Source organism: Pongo abelii, chromosome 6, assembly GCF_028885655.2.
Source record: "Pongo abelii isolate AG06213 chromosome 6, NHGRI_mPonAbe1-v2.0_pri, whole genome shotgun sequence".
Taxonomy (NCBI): domain Eukaryota; kingdom Metazoa; phylum Chordata; class Mammalia; order Primates; family Hominidae; genus Pongo; species Pongo abelii.
In genome coordinates this window covers 13,475,489-13,487,591 of record NC_071991.2, presented here as the reverse complement: position 1 = coordinate 13,487,591, position 12,103 = coordinate 13,475,489, and the positions used below count along the sequence as shown (strand labels likewise).

Here is a 12,103-nt window from a genome sequence, read left to right as displayed (position 1 = left end):
ATTAAAGCCTCATAAGTACAAATAAAAACAGGACTTGCTATTGTTGCCACCTATTTTCTTTAAAGATGACAAGCAGCATCTTATTTGTGTTAACACAAGTCATCCACATAACAAATATAGTTAAGAAAAGTGGTCAGGTGTGCTGGCTCATGCCTCTAATCCTAGTACTTTTGGAGGCCGAGGCAGACAGATACCTGAAGTCAGGAGTTCGAGACCAGCCTGGGCGACATGGTGAAACCCCATCTCTACCAAAAATACAAAAATTAGCCCGGTGTGGTGGTGGGCGCCTGTAATCCCAGCTACTTGGGAGGTTGAGGCAGGAGAATTGCTTGAACCTGGAAGGCAAAGTTTGCAGTGAGCCAAGATCATGCCACTGCACTCCAGCCTGGGTGACAGAGCGAGACTCTGTCTCAAAAAAAAAAAAGAAAAGTAAGGCACTTAGAGGGTAAGTTGCTTCACTCGGTACTAAGTAGGGGAGTGTGGATTTGAGCCAAGCTGTGGGTTCAAACCACATCAACACCTGCTATGCCTGAGTGCGTCTCCACGCTGCTGGGAAGGTTGACTGAATCTGCCACTACCTCCCTGGGGTGCATGTGCTTACCAAACCATTGCATTATTTAAGAGGCGGTGCTGCAGGTTTTTAATTTTTTAATTTTTATTTTTTTGAGATAGAGTCTCACTCTGTCACCCAGGTTGGAGTGTAGTGGCACGATCTCGGCTCACTGCAATCTCTGCCTGCTAGGTTCAAGCGATTCTCTTGCCTCAGCCTCCTGAGTAGCTGGGATTACAGGTGTGTGCCACCACGCCCAACTAATTTTTGTATTTTTGGTAGAGACAGCAGTTTTACCATGTTGGCCAGGCTGGTCTCGAACTCCTGATCTCAAGTGATCCTCCTGCCTCAGACTCCCAAATTGCTGGGATTACAGGCGTGAGCCACCGTGCCCTGCCGGTTTTTAATTTTTTATCATTTACTCCTTTCTCTCCCCAACATCTCACTGGTCACCATGACTCATTTGAACTCAGAAGGCCAAGAGTTTCATTCCTCTCACTTTAGGGGACACAGTGCCCCTGGTCAGCAAGAAGTCGATACAGAAGCATGACCTCCATCCCTAATCCCTCAAGAATGAGGAGTGGAAGGTGTCGGCAGGAGGGTGGGGGCAAGGTTTGTAAATCTACAACTGCATCAGACCAAATCCAGTTCAACTTTTTTTTTTTTTTTTTTGATGGAGTTTCACTCATCACCCAGGCTGGAGTGCAATGGCACGATCACAGCTCGCTGCAACCTCTGCCTCCTAGGTTCAAGCGATTTTCCTGACTCAGCCTCCAGAGTAGCTGGGATTATAAGGGTGCGCCACCGCACCTGGATAATATTTATATTTCTAGTAGAGACAGGGTTTCACCATTTTGGCCAGGCTGGTCTTGAACTCCTGACCTCCACCTGCCTTGGCCTCCCAAAGTGCTGGGATTAGAGGCGTGAGTCACCGCACCCGGCTCAGTTCAACTTTTATGTAATGAGGTTGTCGGCTGTTTTTCAAGTGCCATGGACCCGCAGGTTGAAGGTCATGTACCCTGCGCATGCCCAGGTTAACCAAGCGCCACCACGGAGTGGAACCATAGAGCTCGGCCTGAAGAGCTGGGAATGATTTAAGAACTGGACACCCCATGGCAGGAGCCAGGATCCAATCAGATTGAGTTTTGGTATCACCCCATGGCAGGATCTAGTCAGATCACACCTCCCAGCATTACTTTATTGCAAGATCCAATCAAATCACACCTCATTAGCCTATGCTTATAAAACCTGACATAGCCCCCAGCTGTGTAAGGGAGATTTGAGTATTTCTTCCTGTGTTCTTGCTAGCTGACTTACAAAAAAGCTTGAAAAAAAAGGCCAGGTGTGGTGGCTCATGCCTGTAATCCCAGCACTTTGGGAGGCTGAGGTGGGCGGATCACTTGAGGTCAGGGATGCAAGACCAGCCTGGCCAATATGGTGAAACCCTATCTCTACTAAAAATACAAAAATTAGCTGGGCGTGGTGATACATACCTATAATCCCAGCTACTTGGGAGACTGAGGCAGGAGAATCACTTGAACCCAGGAGGCAGAGGTTGCAGTGAGCCAAGATCACACCACTGCACTCCAGCCTGGGCGACAGAGTGAGAAGACTCCGTCTAAAAAAAGAACAGTTAAAATTAGCACCAAATGCTTTACAATTAAAAAATGTTTTTAGCTGCATATGTTTAAGTAACTTTTTAGATTGTAAAAAATACACACACAAAATGGAAAGGCACAAAGAAGAGAGCAAAAAGTGCATGAGATCTCACATCCAAGGATAACCGCTGAGAACATGAAGGTACTGACTCTTCCAGCCTTTATACTATACACATTTAGGCCATTGTTTTGTTTTTATAAAACTGTAATCATATAATACAGATAGTTTTATAATCTGCTTTTTAAACACAACAATTACATAACATTTAGCTGTTTCATTTGCATTCAGATTCATAAGGGTTCCAGTACTTCATTTATCAGAAAACCAAGAGAAATAGTCTCATTAAAATATAAGTACCTAAGGCCAGGCATGGTGGCTCACGCCTGTAATCCCAGCACTTTGAGAGGCTGAGGTGGGCGGATCACCTGAGGTGGGCGGATCACCTGAGGTCAGGAATTCGAGACCAGACTGGCCAGCTTGGACAACATGGTGAAACCTCGTCTCTGCTAAAAATACAAAAACGAGCCAGGCGTGGTGGTGTGCGCCTGTAATCCCAGCTATTCAGAAGGCTGAGGCAGGTGAATCGCTTGAACTCGGGAGGTGGAGGTTGCAGTGAATCGAGATCGCGCCACTGCACTCCAGCCAGGGCACCAAAGTGAGACTCCATCTCAAAAAAAAGATAAAAATAAAAAATAAAAATAAAATATATATATGTATATATATTTTTCCAGACAGGGTCTTACTCTGTCCCCCAGTCTGAAATACAGTGGCGCCATCATAGCTCACTGCAGCCTCAAGTTCCTGGGCTCAAGTGATCCTCCCACTTCAGCTTCCCAAGTAGCTGGAACTACAGGTGCATGCCACCATGCCCAGTCAATTTTTTTTTTTAATTTTTCATAGATACAGAGTTTCACTATGTTGCCCAGTCCTAATAAACACTATGTGATGAAAAGAAAAAAGTAAATCACCCTAAAGTTAAGTCTTTAATGTTAAGTCTTTAATGAGAAATGCAAATAAAGCATTTCTCAATAGATTATGGGAAGAGAATCAGCTGAAGAATAAACATCTTTAGTAAATCTTTTGCTTATGTGCATTAACCAATACTCTTGAAAACCAGGATTAATTTACTGTACCTTCTTAATATTCCTTTGAAATTCCTTATGGCGCACAGGTAGCGTAGAAAATAACTGCTTCATGCTGACTGTGGTCCCTCTGGGGTGGGGGTAGGGGGTTTTCTGGATGATTTTCCCATTGTGATCAAACACCAGTCGAGTCCCAACCTTCGCCGATGCATGGCAGGTAGAAATGGTGACATCGCTGTGAGAGAACACCAGGCATGGCGTGTTCAGTGAGAGACCTGTGATGTTGGGCACTGACTATGCTTTTCTTCACTTGCTTTTCTCTCAAAACTTTCTTAAAAAGCTGATGATTCCTCTGAGATAACTAAGATCTAAACGGTTGAGGAGTCATCATAAAATCTAAGGTTTGGCATCTAAAAGACAGTGAGACAGAGGGCACTAAACATGCTTTGCTTTGGTTAAAGCTTTGATTTCATTTTTCAGGTTGAACTGCAAAACCATAAATGATCTCAAGATTCATTTATTCACAAATAGAGATTTGTTTTGTTATTACTCTTCAAATAAAATTTTTTTAAAGAATTTTTTAAAGAATTTAAAAAAAAATTTTTAAATATTTAAAGAATCCAAAAGATATAATTAAAATGTATATGTAGGGCAGGGTGTGGTGGCTCATGCCTGTAATTCCAGCACTTTGGGAGGCCGAGGAGGGCAGATCACTTGAGGCCTGGAGTTCCAGACCAGCCTGGGCAACATGGCAAAACCCCATCTCTACTAAAAATACAAAAATCAGCCAGGAGTGGCGGTGCACGCTTAGTCCCAGCTCTTCAGGAGGCTGAGGCACGAGAATCACTTGAACCTGGGAGGCAGAGATTGCAGTGAGCTGAGACTGTGCCACTGCACTCCAGCCTGGGTGACAGAGTGAGACTCTGTCTAAAAATACATATACATATACACATATATATGTATATATATGTTTACATATAATTATAAAAATTTAGTATCTGTGCTATAATTAAATAGTGCTTTGGTGAAATGTTTCCCTAAAATTTGATGATGAAAACCAATGGTAACTATCATTTATTATCTATATGTTATGTTAAAATTGAGAAGTTACTGTTTTAATAAGGGTAACCATTTTTTTTTAACAATACTATTTGCTTCATTTCATTCATTTATTTCTCACATTTCAGAAGTACTAGGACTTAGATTGGCAGTGAGACAAAACAGAATTCAGAAGCTAGAAGTTGAGATACTGAGATAGAAAATTGTAAATAATAACGATTCCAATTAATTTTCAGAGAGGTTTTTCTAAGGGGTCAAATGAATGGATAAAAATATTGTATCACCTCAGTGCACACAGTGAGCTCAGAGCCTCCCCCTGAAAGCCGAAAGTTTCAACCTCAGTTAGGTCAGCAAACTTTTGAATCTTAGATGTGTGATGTTTCAGAGCTGAAAGAGACTGTAAAGTAAAGACTAAGATACCTCAAGTGCTATAACAACGGATATACATGATATCTAGTAACTGGCTTAAAAAACTGTTTTTGCGTTTCCCAAGACAGTGTTACTCAAAATTCTGAGACATGTGGCCCAATTATTTTATAATAGGATTAGAAAAAGTCAACTTACTTAAGCCTTCAAAGTTTTCTTCTTCTACCCCAAATCCATTGTCTGAAACTTCAATGAGATCCACTCCATAGTCCTTAACTTTAGATCTAGAAAGTTTAAATATTTACATTATTTATTAAAAATGGACCCATGCTAGAATGGCGTGAACCCGGGGGGCGGAGCTTGCAGTGAGCCGAGATCCTGCCACTGCACTCCAGCCTGGGAGGCAGTGAGATTCCATCTCAAAAAAAAACAAAAAACAAAAACAAAACAAAACAAAAAATGGACCCATGCTATAAGTTTTTATATTGATATTATTTATAACATATGCAAATTGAAGAGTCATAACTATACCTTTAGTTAAACGTACTAGTGTCATTTTGTATATTTCATTTTTATAAAGTCCTTTCTGGCCATTTACTAGCCCAGATTAAATAGTTTAGCTTTTTCTTCCTTTCCTCTTTTTTTTTGTCCCTAGGCTAGTCAAGTGAAGCAGTTGGAGTGGAGAAGGAACAAAAAAATCTGTAACTGGTTGTGATCAATTAGTGGTTAACACCGTTGCACTTTGACCAGACTTTTCTTTTGAAAGAAATAATTTTAACACACCCAGTAAGGAGAAAGGGGGCCAGGCGCGGTGGTTCATGCCTGTAATCCCAGCACTTTGGGAGGCCAAAGTGAGCGGATCACCTGAGGTCAGGAGTTCCAGACCAGCCTGACCAACGTGGAGAAACCCTGTCTCCACCAAAAATACAAAATTAGCCAGGTGTGGTGGTGCATGTCTGTAATCCCAGCTACTGGTAAGGCTGAGGCAGAATTGCTTGAACCCGGGAGGCGGAGGTTGCGGTGAGCCGAGATCGTGCCATTGCACTATAGCCTGGGCAACAAGAGCGAAACTCCATCTCAAAAAAAAAAAAAAAAAAAAAGACAACTGGTTTTGGAATCAGACTTCCTGGATCCTATTTTATTAGCTTTATAATCTCAAAAAAAGGAAATTTCCTGTTCCTTAATTTCCTCATCTATAAAATGGAGATAATAAGTTCTATCTCATAAAGTTACTTGGCTGATTCATAATTTTTTAGGTTTTCTTATTTTATTTTGTTATTTTCTTTTTCTTTTCTTTTTTTTTTTTGAGATGGAGTTTTGCTCTAGTCACCCAGGCTGGAGTGCAGTGGCACCATCTGAGCTTGGCTCACTACAACCTCCACGTCCCAGGTTCAAGAAATTCTCCTCCCTCAGCCTCCTGCACCACCACATCTGGCTAATTTTTGTATTTTTAGTAGAGACAGGGTTTTACCATGTTGGTTAGGCTGGTCTTGAACTCCTGACCTCAAATGATCAGCCCCGCTCTGCCTCCCAAAGTGCTGGGATTATAGATGTGAGCCACTACTCCAGGCCTATTTTATTTTATTTTATTGAGACGGAGTCTTGCTCTTTCCCCAGGCTGGTGTGCAGTGGCACCATCTCGGCTCACGGCAACCTCCGCCTCCCGGGTTCAAGCAATTCTCATGCCTCAGCCTCCCAAGTAGCTGGGATTACAGGCTTCTGCCACCAGGTCCGGCTAATTTTTATATTTTTAGTAGAGACAGAGTTTCACCAGTTTGGACAGGCTGGTCTCAAACTGCTGACCTTAGGTGTCCACCTGCCTTGGCCTCCCAAAGTGCTGGGATTACAGGTGTGAGCCACCACACCTGGCCTACTTTATTTTTTTAATAGAGACGAGGTCTTACCATGTTGGCCAGGTTGGTCTTGAACTCTTGGCCTCAAGGAATCCCCCCACCTCGGCCTCTCAAAGGGCTAGGATTACAGGCGTGAAACACCACGCCCAGCTATTCTGCAAATTAAATGAGATATTTCTGTGCAATTCTTAGCATAACACCTGCCTCGCACACCATAAGAACACAATAAAAGCTGTTATTATTATTACTACCTAGCTAAGTACTAGGCACATAATAGGTGCTAACTTTAACTTAAAAATAATCATTTATTACTACATCAACACTTGATAGTCTTATTTCAATAACAAATGTTTCTTGACTACAACAACATACACTGATCATTTCTTGTGGCTTAAAACTCTCCCAGACTTACCAATATTAGTGGCACCAGCATCCAGACTGTTTTCTACTAACTCCTTCACCGCAGTGCTTAGACTCAGTACCACCGGCCCAGAGCAAATCTGATGGACTGACTTCCGATCAATAGGTTTGATGGCCTTAGCAGGTTCTGTACTAAAGAAATGTTACAAGAAACAAAGCAAGTATTCAGCTATATATTTTCATCCTGATTTTAACTGTGGGAAATGACTCAACACTGTAAATAGTTTATGGGTCTAATCTATTCATTTATTATATTAACAAATACATTTATTATATCCAGAAATAGAAACACTGTTTTACAATCCTTAAACATGTACCCAAAATACTTCTGGATAGATACTTCAAATTCAACAGATCCTTACTATCTAATTATACTAGGATCCACATGGAGAAAACACACATTTTGTCTCTCAAATTACCAAAATCTTTGGCAACAATGGTGTCTTCTTTCTTGAAAACTGAAAGCATGGCCTGGTGGGGTGGCTCATGCCTGTAATCCCAGCACTTTGGGAGGCAGAGGCAGGCGGATCACTTGAGGTCAGGAGTTGGAGACCATCCTGGCCAGCATGGTCAAACCCTGTCTCTACTAAAAATACAAAAAATTAGGCAGGCATCATGGTGGGCACCTATAAACCCAGCTACTCGGGAGGCTGAGGCAGGAGCATCACTTAAACCCGGAAGGCGGAGGTTGCAGTGAGCTCAGATTGCAGCATTGCACCCCAGCCTGGGCAACGAGCAAAAAAAAAAAAAAAAAAGTGAAAGCAACATAATTTCCCACATAATTAGAAAAACCAACAGTATACTGGAAAATACACAATGTTTAAGTCAAAATCATCTCAGAAATTGGGTACCAGTTACATAACTATTCCTTATACACAGTTGCCTTTGATACCCTACTCCAAATTGAAGCTGCCAGCTGCTGTCTTAGCAAAGACCCTCAAAGTTCTTGCTGTACTAGCTTTAAGAGTTTTATAACGGTTTTATCTCCCCTTATTCCCTGCTCCAAGCCATCCTCCACTCTATCACCAGAGCTATTTTTGAAATCACAAATCTGGTCAAATAATTTTTCTGCTTAAAAGTTTACTAGTGCCCCACTTCCTACTATATGAAATTTAAAATCTAGTCATCACTGGGCCCAAAACTACCTTCTTTTCAGAATCTCTCTAATCCTTTCCCTTCATCAAGTCCCCTACAGCATCATCATTATTATTTATTATTATTATTATTATTTGAGAGTACTCACCCTGTCGCCCAGGCTAGCGTGCAATGGCATGATCTCACCTCACTGCAGCCTCCGCCTGCCAGGTTCAAGCGATTCTCCTGTCTCAGCCTCCCAAGTAGCTGGGATTACAGGCACCCACCATCACACCCGGCTAATTTTTGTGTTTTTAGTAGAGATGGGGTTTCACCATGTTGGGCAGGCTTGTCTTGAACTCCTGACCTCAGGTGATCTGCCCACCTCGGCCTCCCAAAGCGCTAGGATTACAGGTGTGAGCCACCGCAACTGGCCGTCCCCTATATTGCAGCACAGTGAACAATTGTTTCCTGAACATCACAAGCTCTTTTAGACACTCACTGTATAAGCAGGTCTCTGTCTAAACCGCTCTCCTCTTCCTCCTCTGCCCAAGCAATGTCTGCTCATCCAAGGAATGTATCCCGTGTGTTCATTAACTTAACAATTTCCAGTAAACAGTTTAATTGATAACTTGTTAAGAGAAGGCAGGAAACCTCCATGAAAGAGAAATCATTGGGTATTTCCTACAGCATTTAACACATCGTAGGCCTTCAATAAACCCTTGTGAAATAAACAAACCTCTTTACTCTTCATTCTACCTTGCTAAGAATCTCACCGAAGTCTGTCTACCACGTGAAACTGCAGATGACCTCACAGAAAATTGAAAGAGGTATCTCTAAAAATAAGTTTATTTGGCAACACACTATAGACTACAGTCCACTTCTGATTTTTTTTTTTTTTTTTTGAGACGGAGTCTTGCTGTGTCACCCAGGCCGGACTGCAGTGGCACGATCTCAGCTCACTGCAGCCTCCGCCTCCTGGGTTCCAGCGATTCTCCTGCCTCAGCCTCCCAAGTAGCTGGGATTACAGGCGCCCGCCACCATGCCCAGTTAATTTTTGTATTTTTAGTAGAAACAGGATTTCACCCTGTTGGCCAGGCTAGGCATGAACTCCTGACCTCATGATCCACCCGCCTTGGCCTCCCAAAGTGCTGGGATTATAGGTGTGAGCCATCGCACCCGGCCCACTTCAGATATTTATTTTCAGAAGGGAGCGCATTTAGATACAGAACGAAAATATGTTTAAATGTCTCAATACATTTAAATGTAGTTACTTAAATATATCTAATATATTTAAATGCAGAGAGCAAATCTGCGTTTACAAATCTCACACGGAATGCAACTGTGCTAGCCAAGATTCGGTGTAGCTTACCAGCCAGAAATCACAACAGGTAGAAATGCATTGCATTTTGTAAAACTGCGCAGCTATGCAAATTAGGATGTGTCTGGACGCTCTACCTTCCCCAAAATAACCTCCATTTTTTAAAAAGGCCAGGCACAGTGCATCACGCCTGTAATTCCAGCACCTTGGGGGGCCGAGGCGGGCGGATTGCTTGAGCTCAGGAGTTCGAGATCAGCCTGGGCAACATAGCGAAATCCCCGTCTCTACAAAAATAAAAAATAAAAAATTAAATAATATAAAAATAAAAATAAAATGGGAGAGAGAACAAGTAGAAAGGAAACGCATTCAGTCTATGGGGATTTCACGCTCCGGCTTCAAGTCCACTGCCCTGTGATGGGATGTGGGCAGGACCTGTCTGGGACAGGCCGAACCCAACTCCTTACAGGGCCGAATCCTTTGCCCGCAGCCCAGGACCCCGAAGGAGCTTGCCTCGGCCTCAAGGCGCACCCAAGGGGCACTGGATCGCTGGGGCGCTGAGGACGCCGCTCCGAGACCTCCACGCGGCGGCCTCGCCACGCCCCTAGGCCATGTTCCCCCCATTTCCAGGGAGGTTGGAACACCGTGGTTCTCAAGGAGGGCGCGCGAGAGGGGACACCGCGAGTCCAGCTCACCTCGAGCTGTCAGCTGGCTCCACGGTCTCAACACCCGATCCGCCTCCGGGCCTGGGAAACTTCCCCTTCCCAGACTCCCACAGGCGCCCCGCCTCCTGGGCTCCCATTGGCTGCTTTAGACGTTGTGCTCCACCCTTTCCGGGCGGGGTGAAAAAAAAACTTCCCTTCTCTCCTTTTCGCCTATTGGCTCTGTCGAAGGTCGAGTCCGTGACGTCAAAGAGCATGGGCCAATCAGAGCACACCGGACCGCGTTTTCGCCGAACCACCGCAGCAGGGTTAGAAGGGAGATGGCCGCCCTCAGTCGTGGCCTTTGACGGTTTCCGAGCATTGGTGTCTGGCACGCGCTACCCCCTCTTGCTTTGGTTCCGCCATGCCGATGTACCAGGTAAAGCCTTATCACGGGCGCGTCGCACTTCTCCATGTGGAACTTCCCACCTGCATGTACCGGCTCCCCAACGTGCAAGGCATGAGCGGCGGCCCAGCGCCCTGCGTTGTCCACGTGCAGGTAGGAGCGCGGGGCCCACCCGCACAGTGCGCACGCGCTGCGGCCCGCTGCTGGCCGGAGTCCCCCCGGCCGGAACGAGTGTGTCCCACCCAGTTCGCGGTCCCACCCAGGCATCTGTGCCCGCCGGCCAGGGACTCACCCAAACCTTTATGTTTTAAAAGATTTACTCAGGCTGGCGCCATGGCTCACACCTGTAATCCCAGCACTTTGGGAGGCACAAGCAGGCGGGTCACCTGAGGTCAGGAGTTGGAGACCAGCCTGGCTAACATGTTGAAACCTCGTCTCTATTAAAAATACAAAAATTAGCCGGGCGTGTGACGGGCACTTGTAATCACAGCCACTCGGGAGGCTGAGGCAGGAGAATCGTTTGAACCCTGGAGGCGGAGTTTGCAGTGAGCTGAGATCGAGCCATTGCACTGGAGCCTGGGAAACAAGAGTGAAACTGTGTCTCAAAAAACCAAAAATATTTTTTATATATGTAATATACAAAATATATATATCATATATATGATACTATATTATATATCATATATATGATACTATATTATATATCATATATATGATACTATATTATATATCATATATACTATATTATATATCATATATATGATACTATATTACATATCACATATATGATACTATATTACATATCACATATATGATACTATATTACATATCACATATATGATACTATATTACATATCACATATATGATACTATATTACATATCACATATATGATACTATATTACATATCACATATATGATACTATATTACATATCACATATATGATACTATATTACATATCACATATATGATACTATATTACATATCACATATATGATACTATATTACATATCACATATATGATACTATATTACATATCATATATATGATACTATATTACATATCATATATATGATACTATATTACATATCATATATATGATACTATATTACATATCATATATATGATACTATATTACATATCATATATATGATACTATATTACATGTCATATATATGATACTATATTACATGTCATATATATGATACTATATTACATGTCATATATATGATACTATATTACATGTCATATATATGATACTATATTACATGTCATATATATGATACTATATTACATGTCATATATATGATACTATATTACATGTCATATATATGATCTATATTACATGTCATATATATGATACTATATTACATGTCATATATATGATACTATATTACATGTCATATATATGATACATATTACATGTCATATATATGATTTATATTACATATCATATATGATATTATATTACATATATATTATATCATATATAATATATGTTACATGATATATATTATATGTTACATGATATATAATATCAGATGTTACATGATATATATTATATAATATGTTACATGATATATATTATATAATATTATATGTTACATGATATATATTATATAATATCATATGTTATATATATATACACACATCTTTCCTGGTCGGGCGCGGTGGT

General features: G+C 42.1%; 1 protein-coding gene and 1 pseudogene across 2 annotated transcripts in view; one reads left to right on the top strand and one right to left on the bottom strand.

Annotated features, from left to right (window-relative positions):
* Positions 1–2,175: 2,175 nt before the first annotated feature.
* Positions 2,176–10,941, bottom strand: LOC103889327 (putative postmeiotic segregation increased 2-like protein 1; annotated as a pseudogene).
* Positions 10,461–12,103, top strand: part of LOC129060605 (putative STAG3-like protein 4) — a 26,289-nt gene continuing 24,646 nt past the window's right edge. For both annotated transcript variants that reach the window (XM_054560366.2, XM_054560367.2), the window contains exon 1: positions 10,461–10,581. The gene's annotated coding sequence lies outside the window, so the exon portion shown is untranslated. The remainder of the gene's footprint in view (positions 10,582–12,103) is intronic.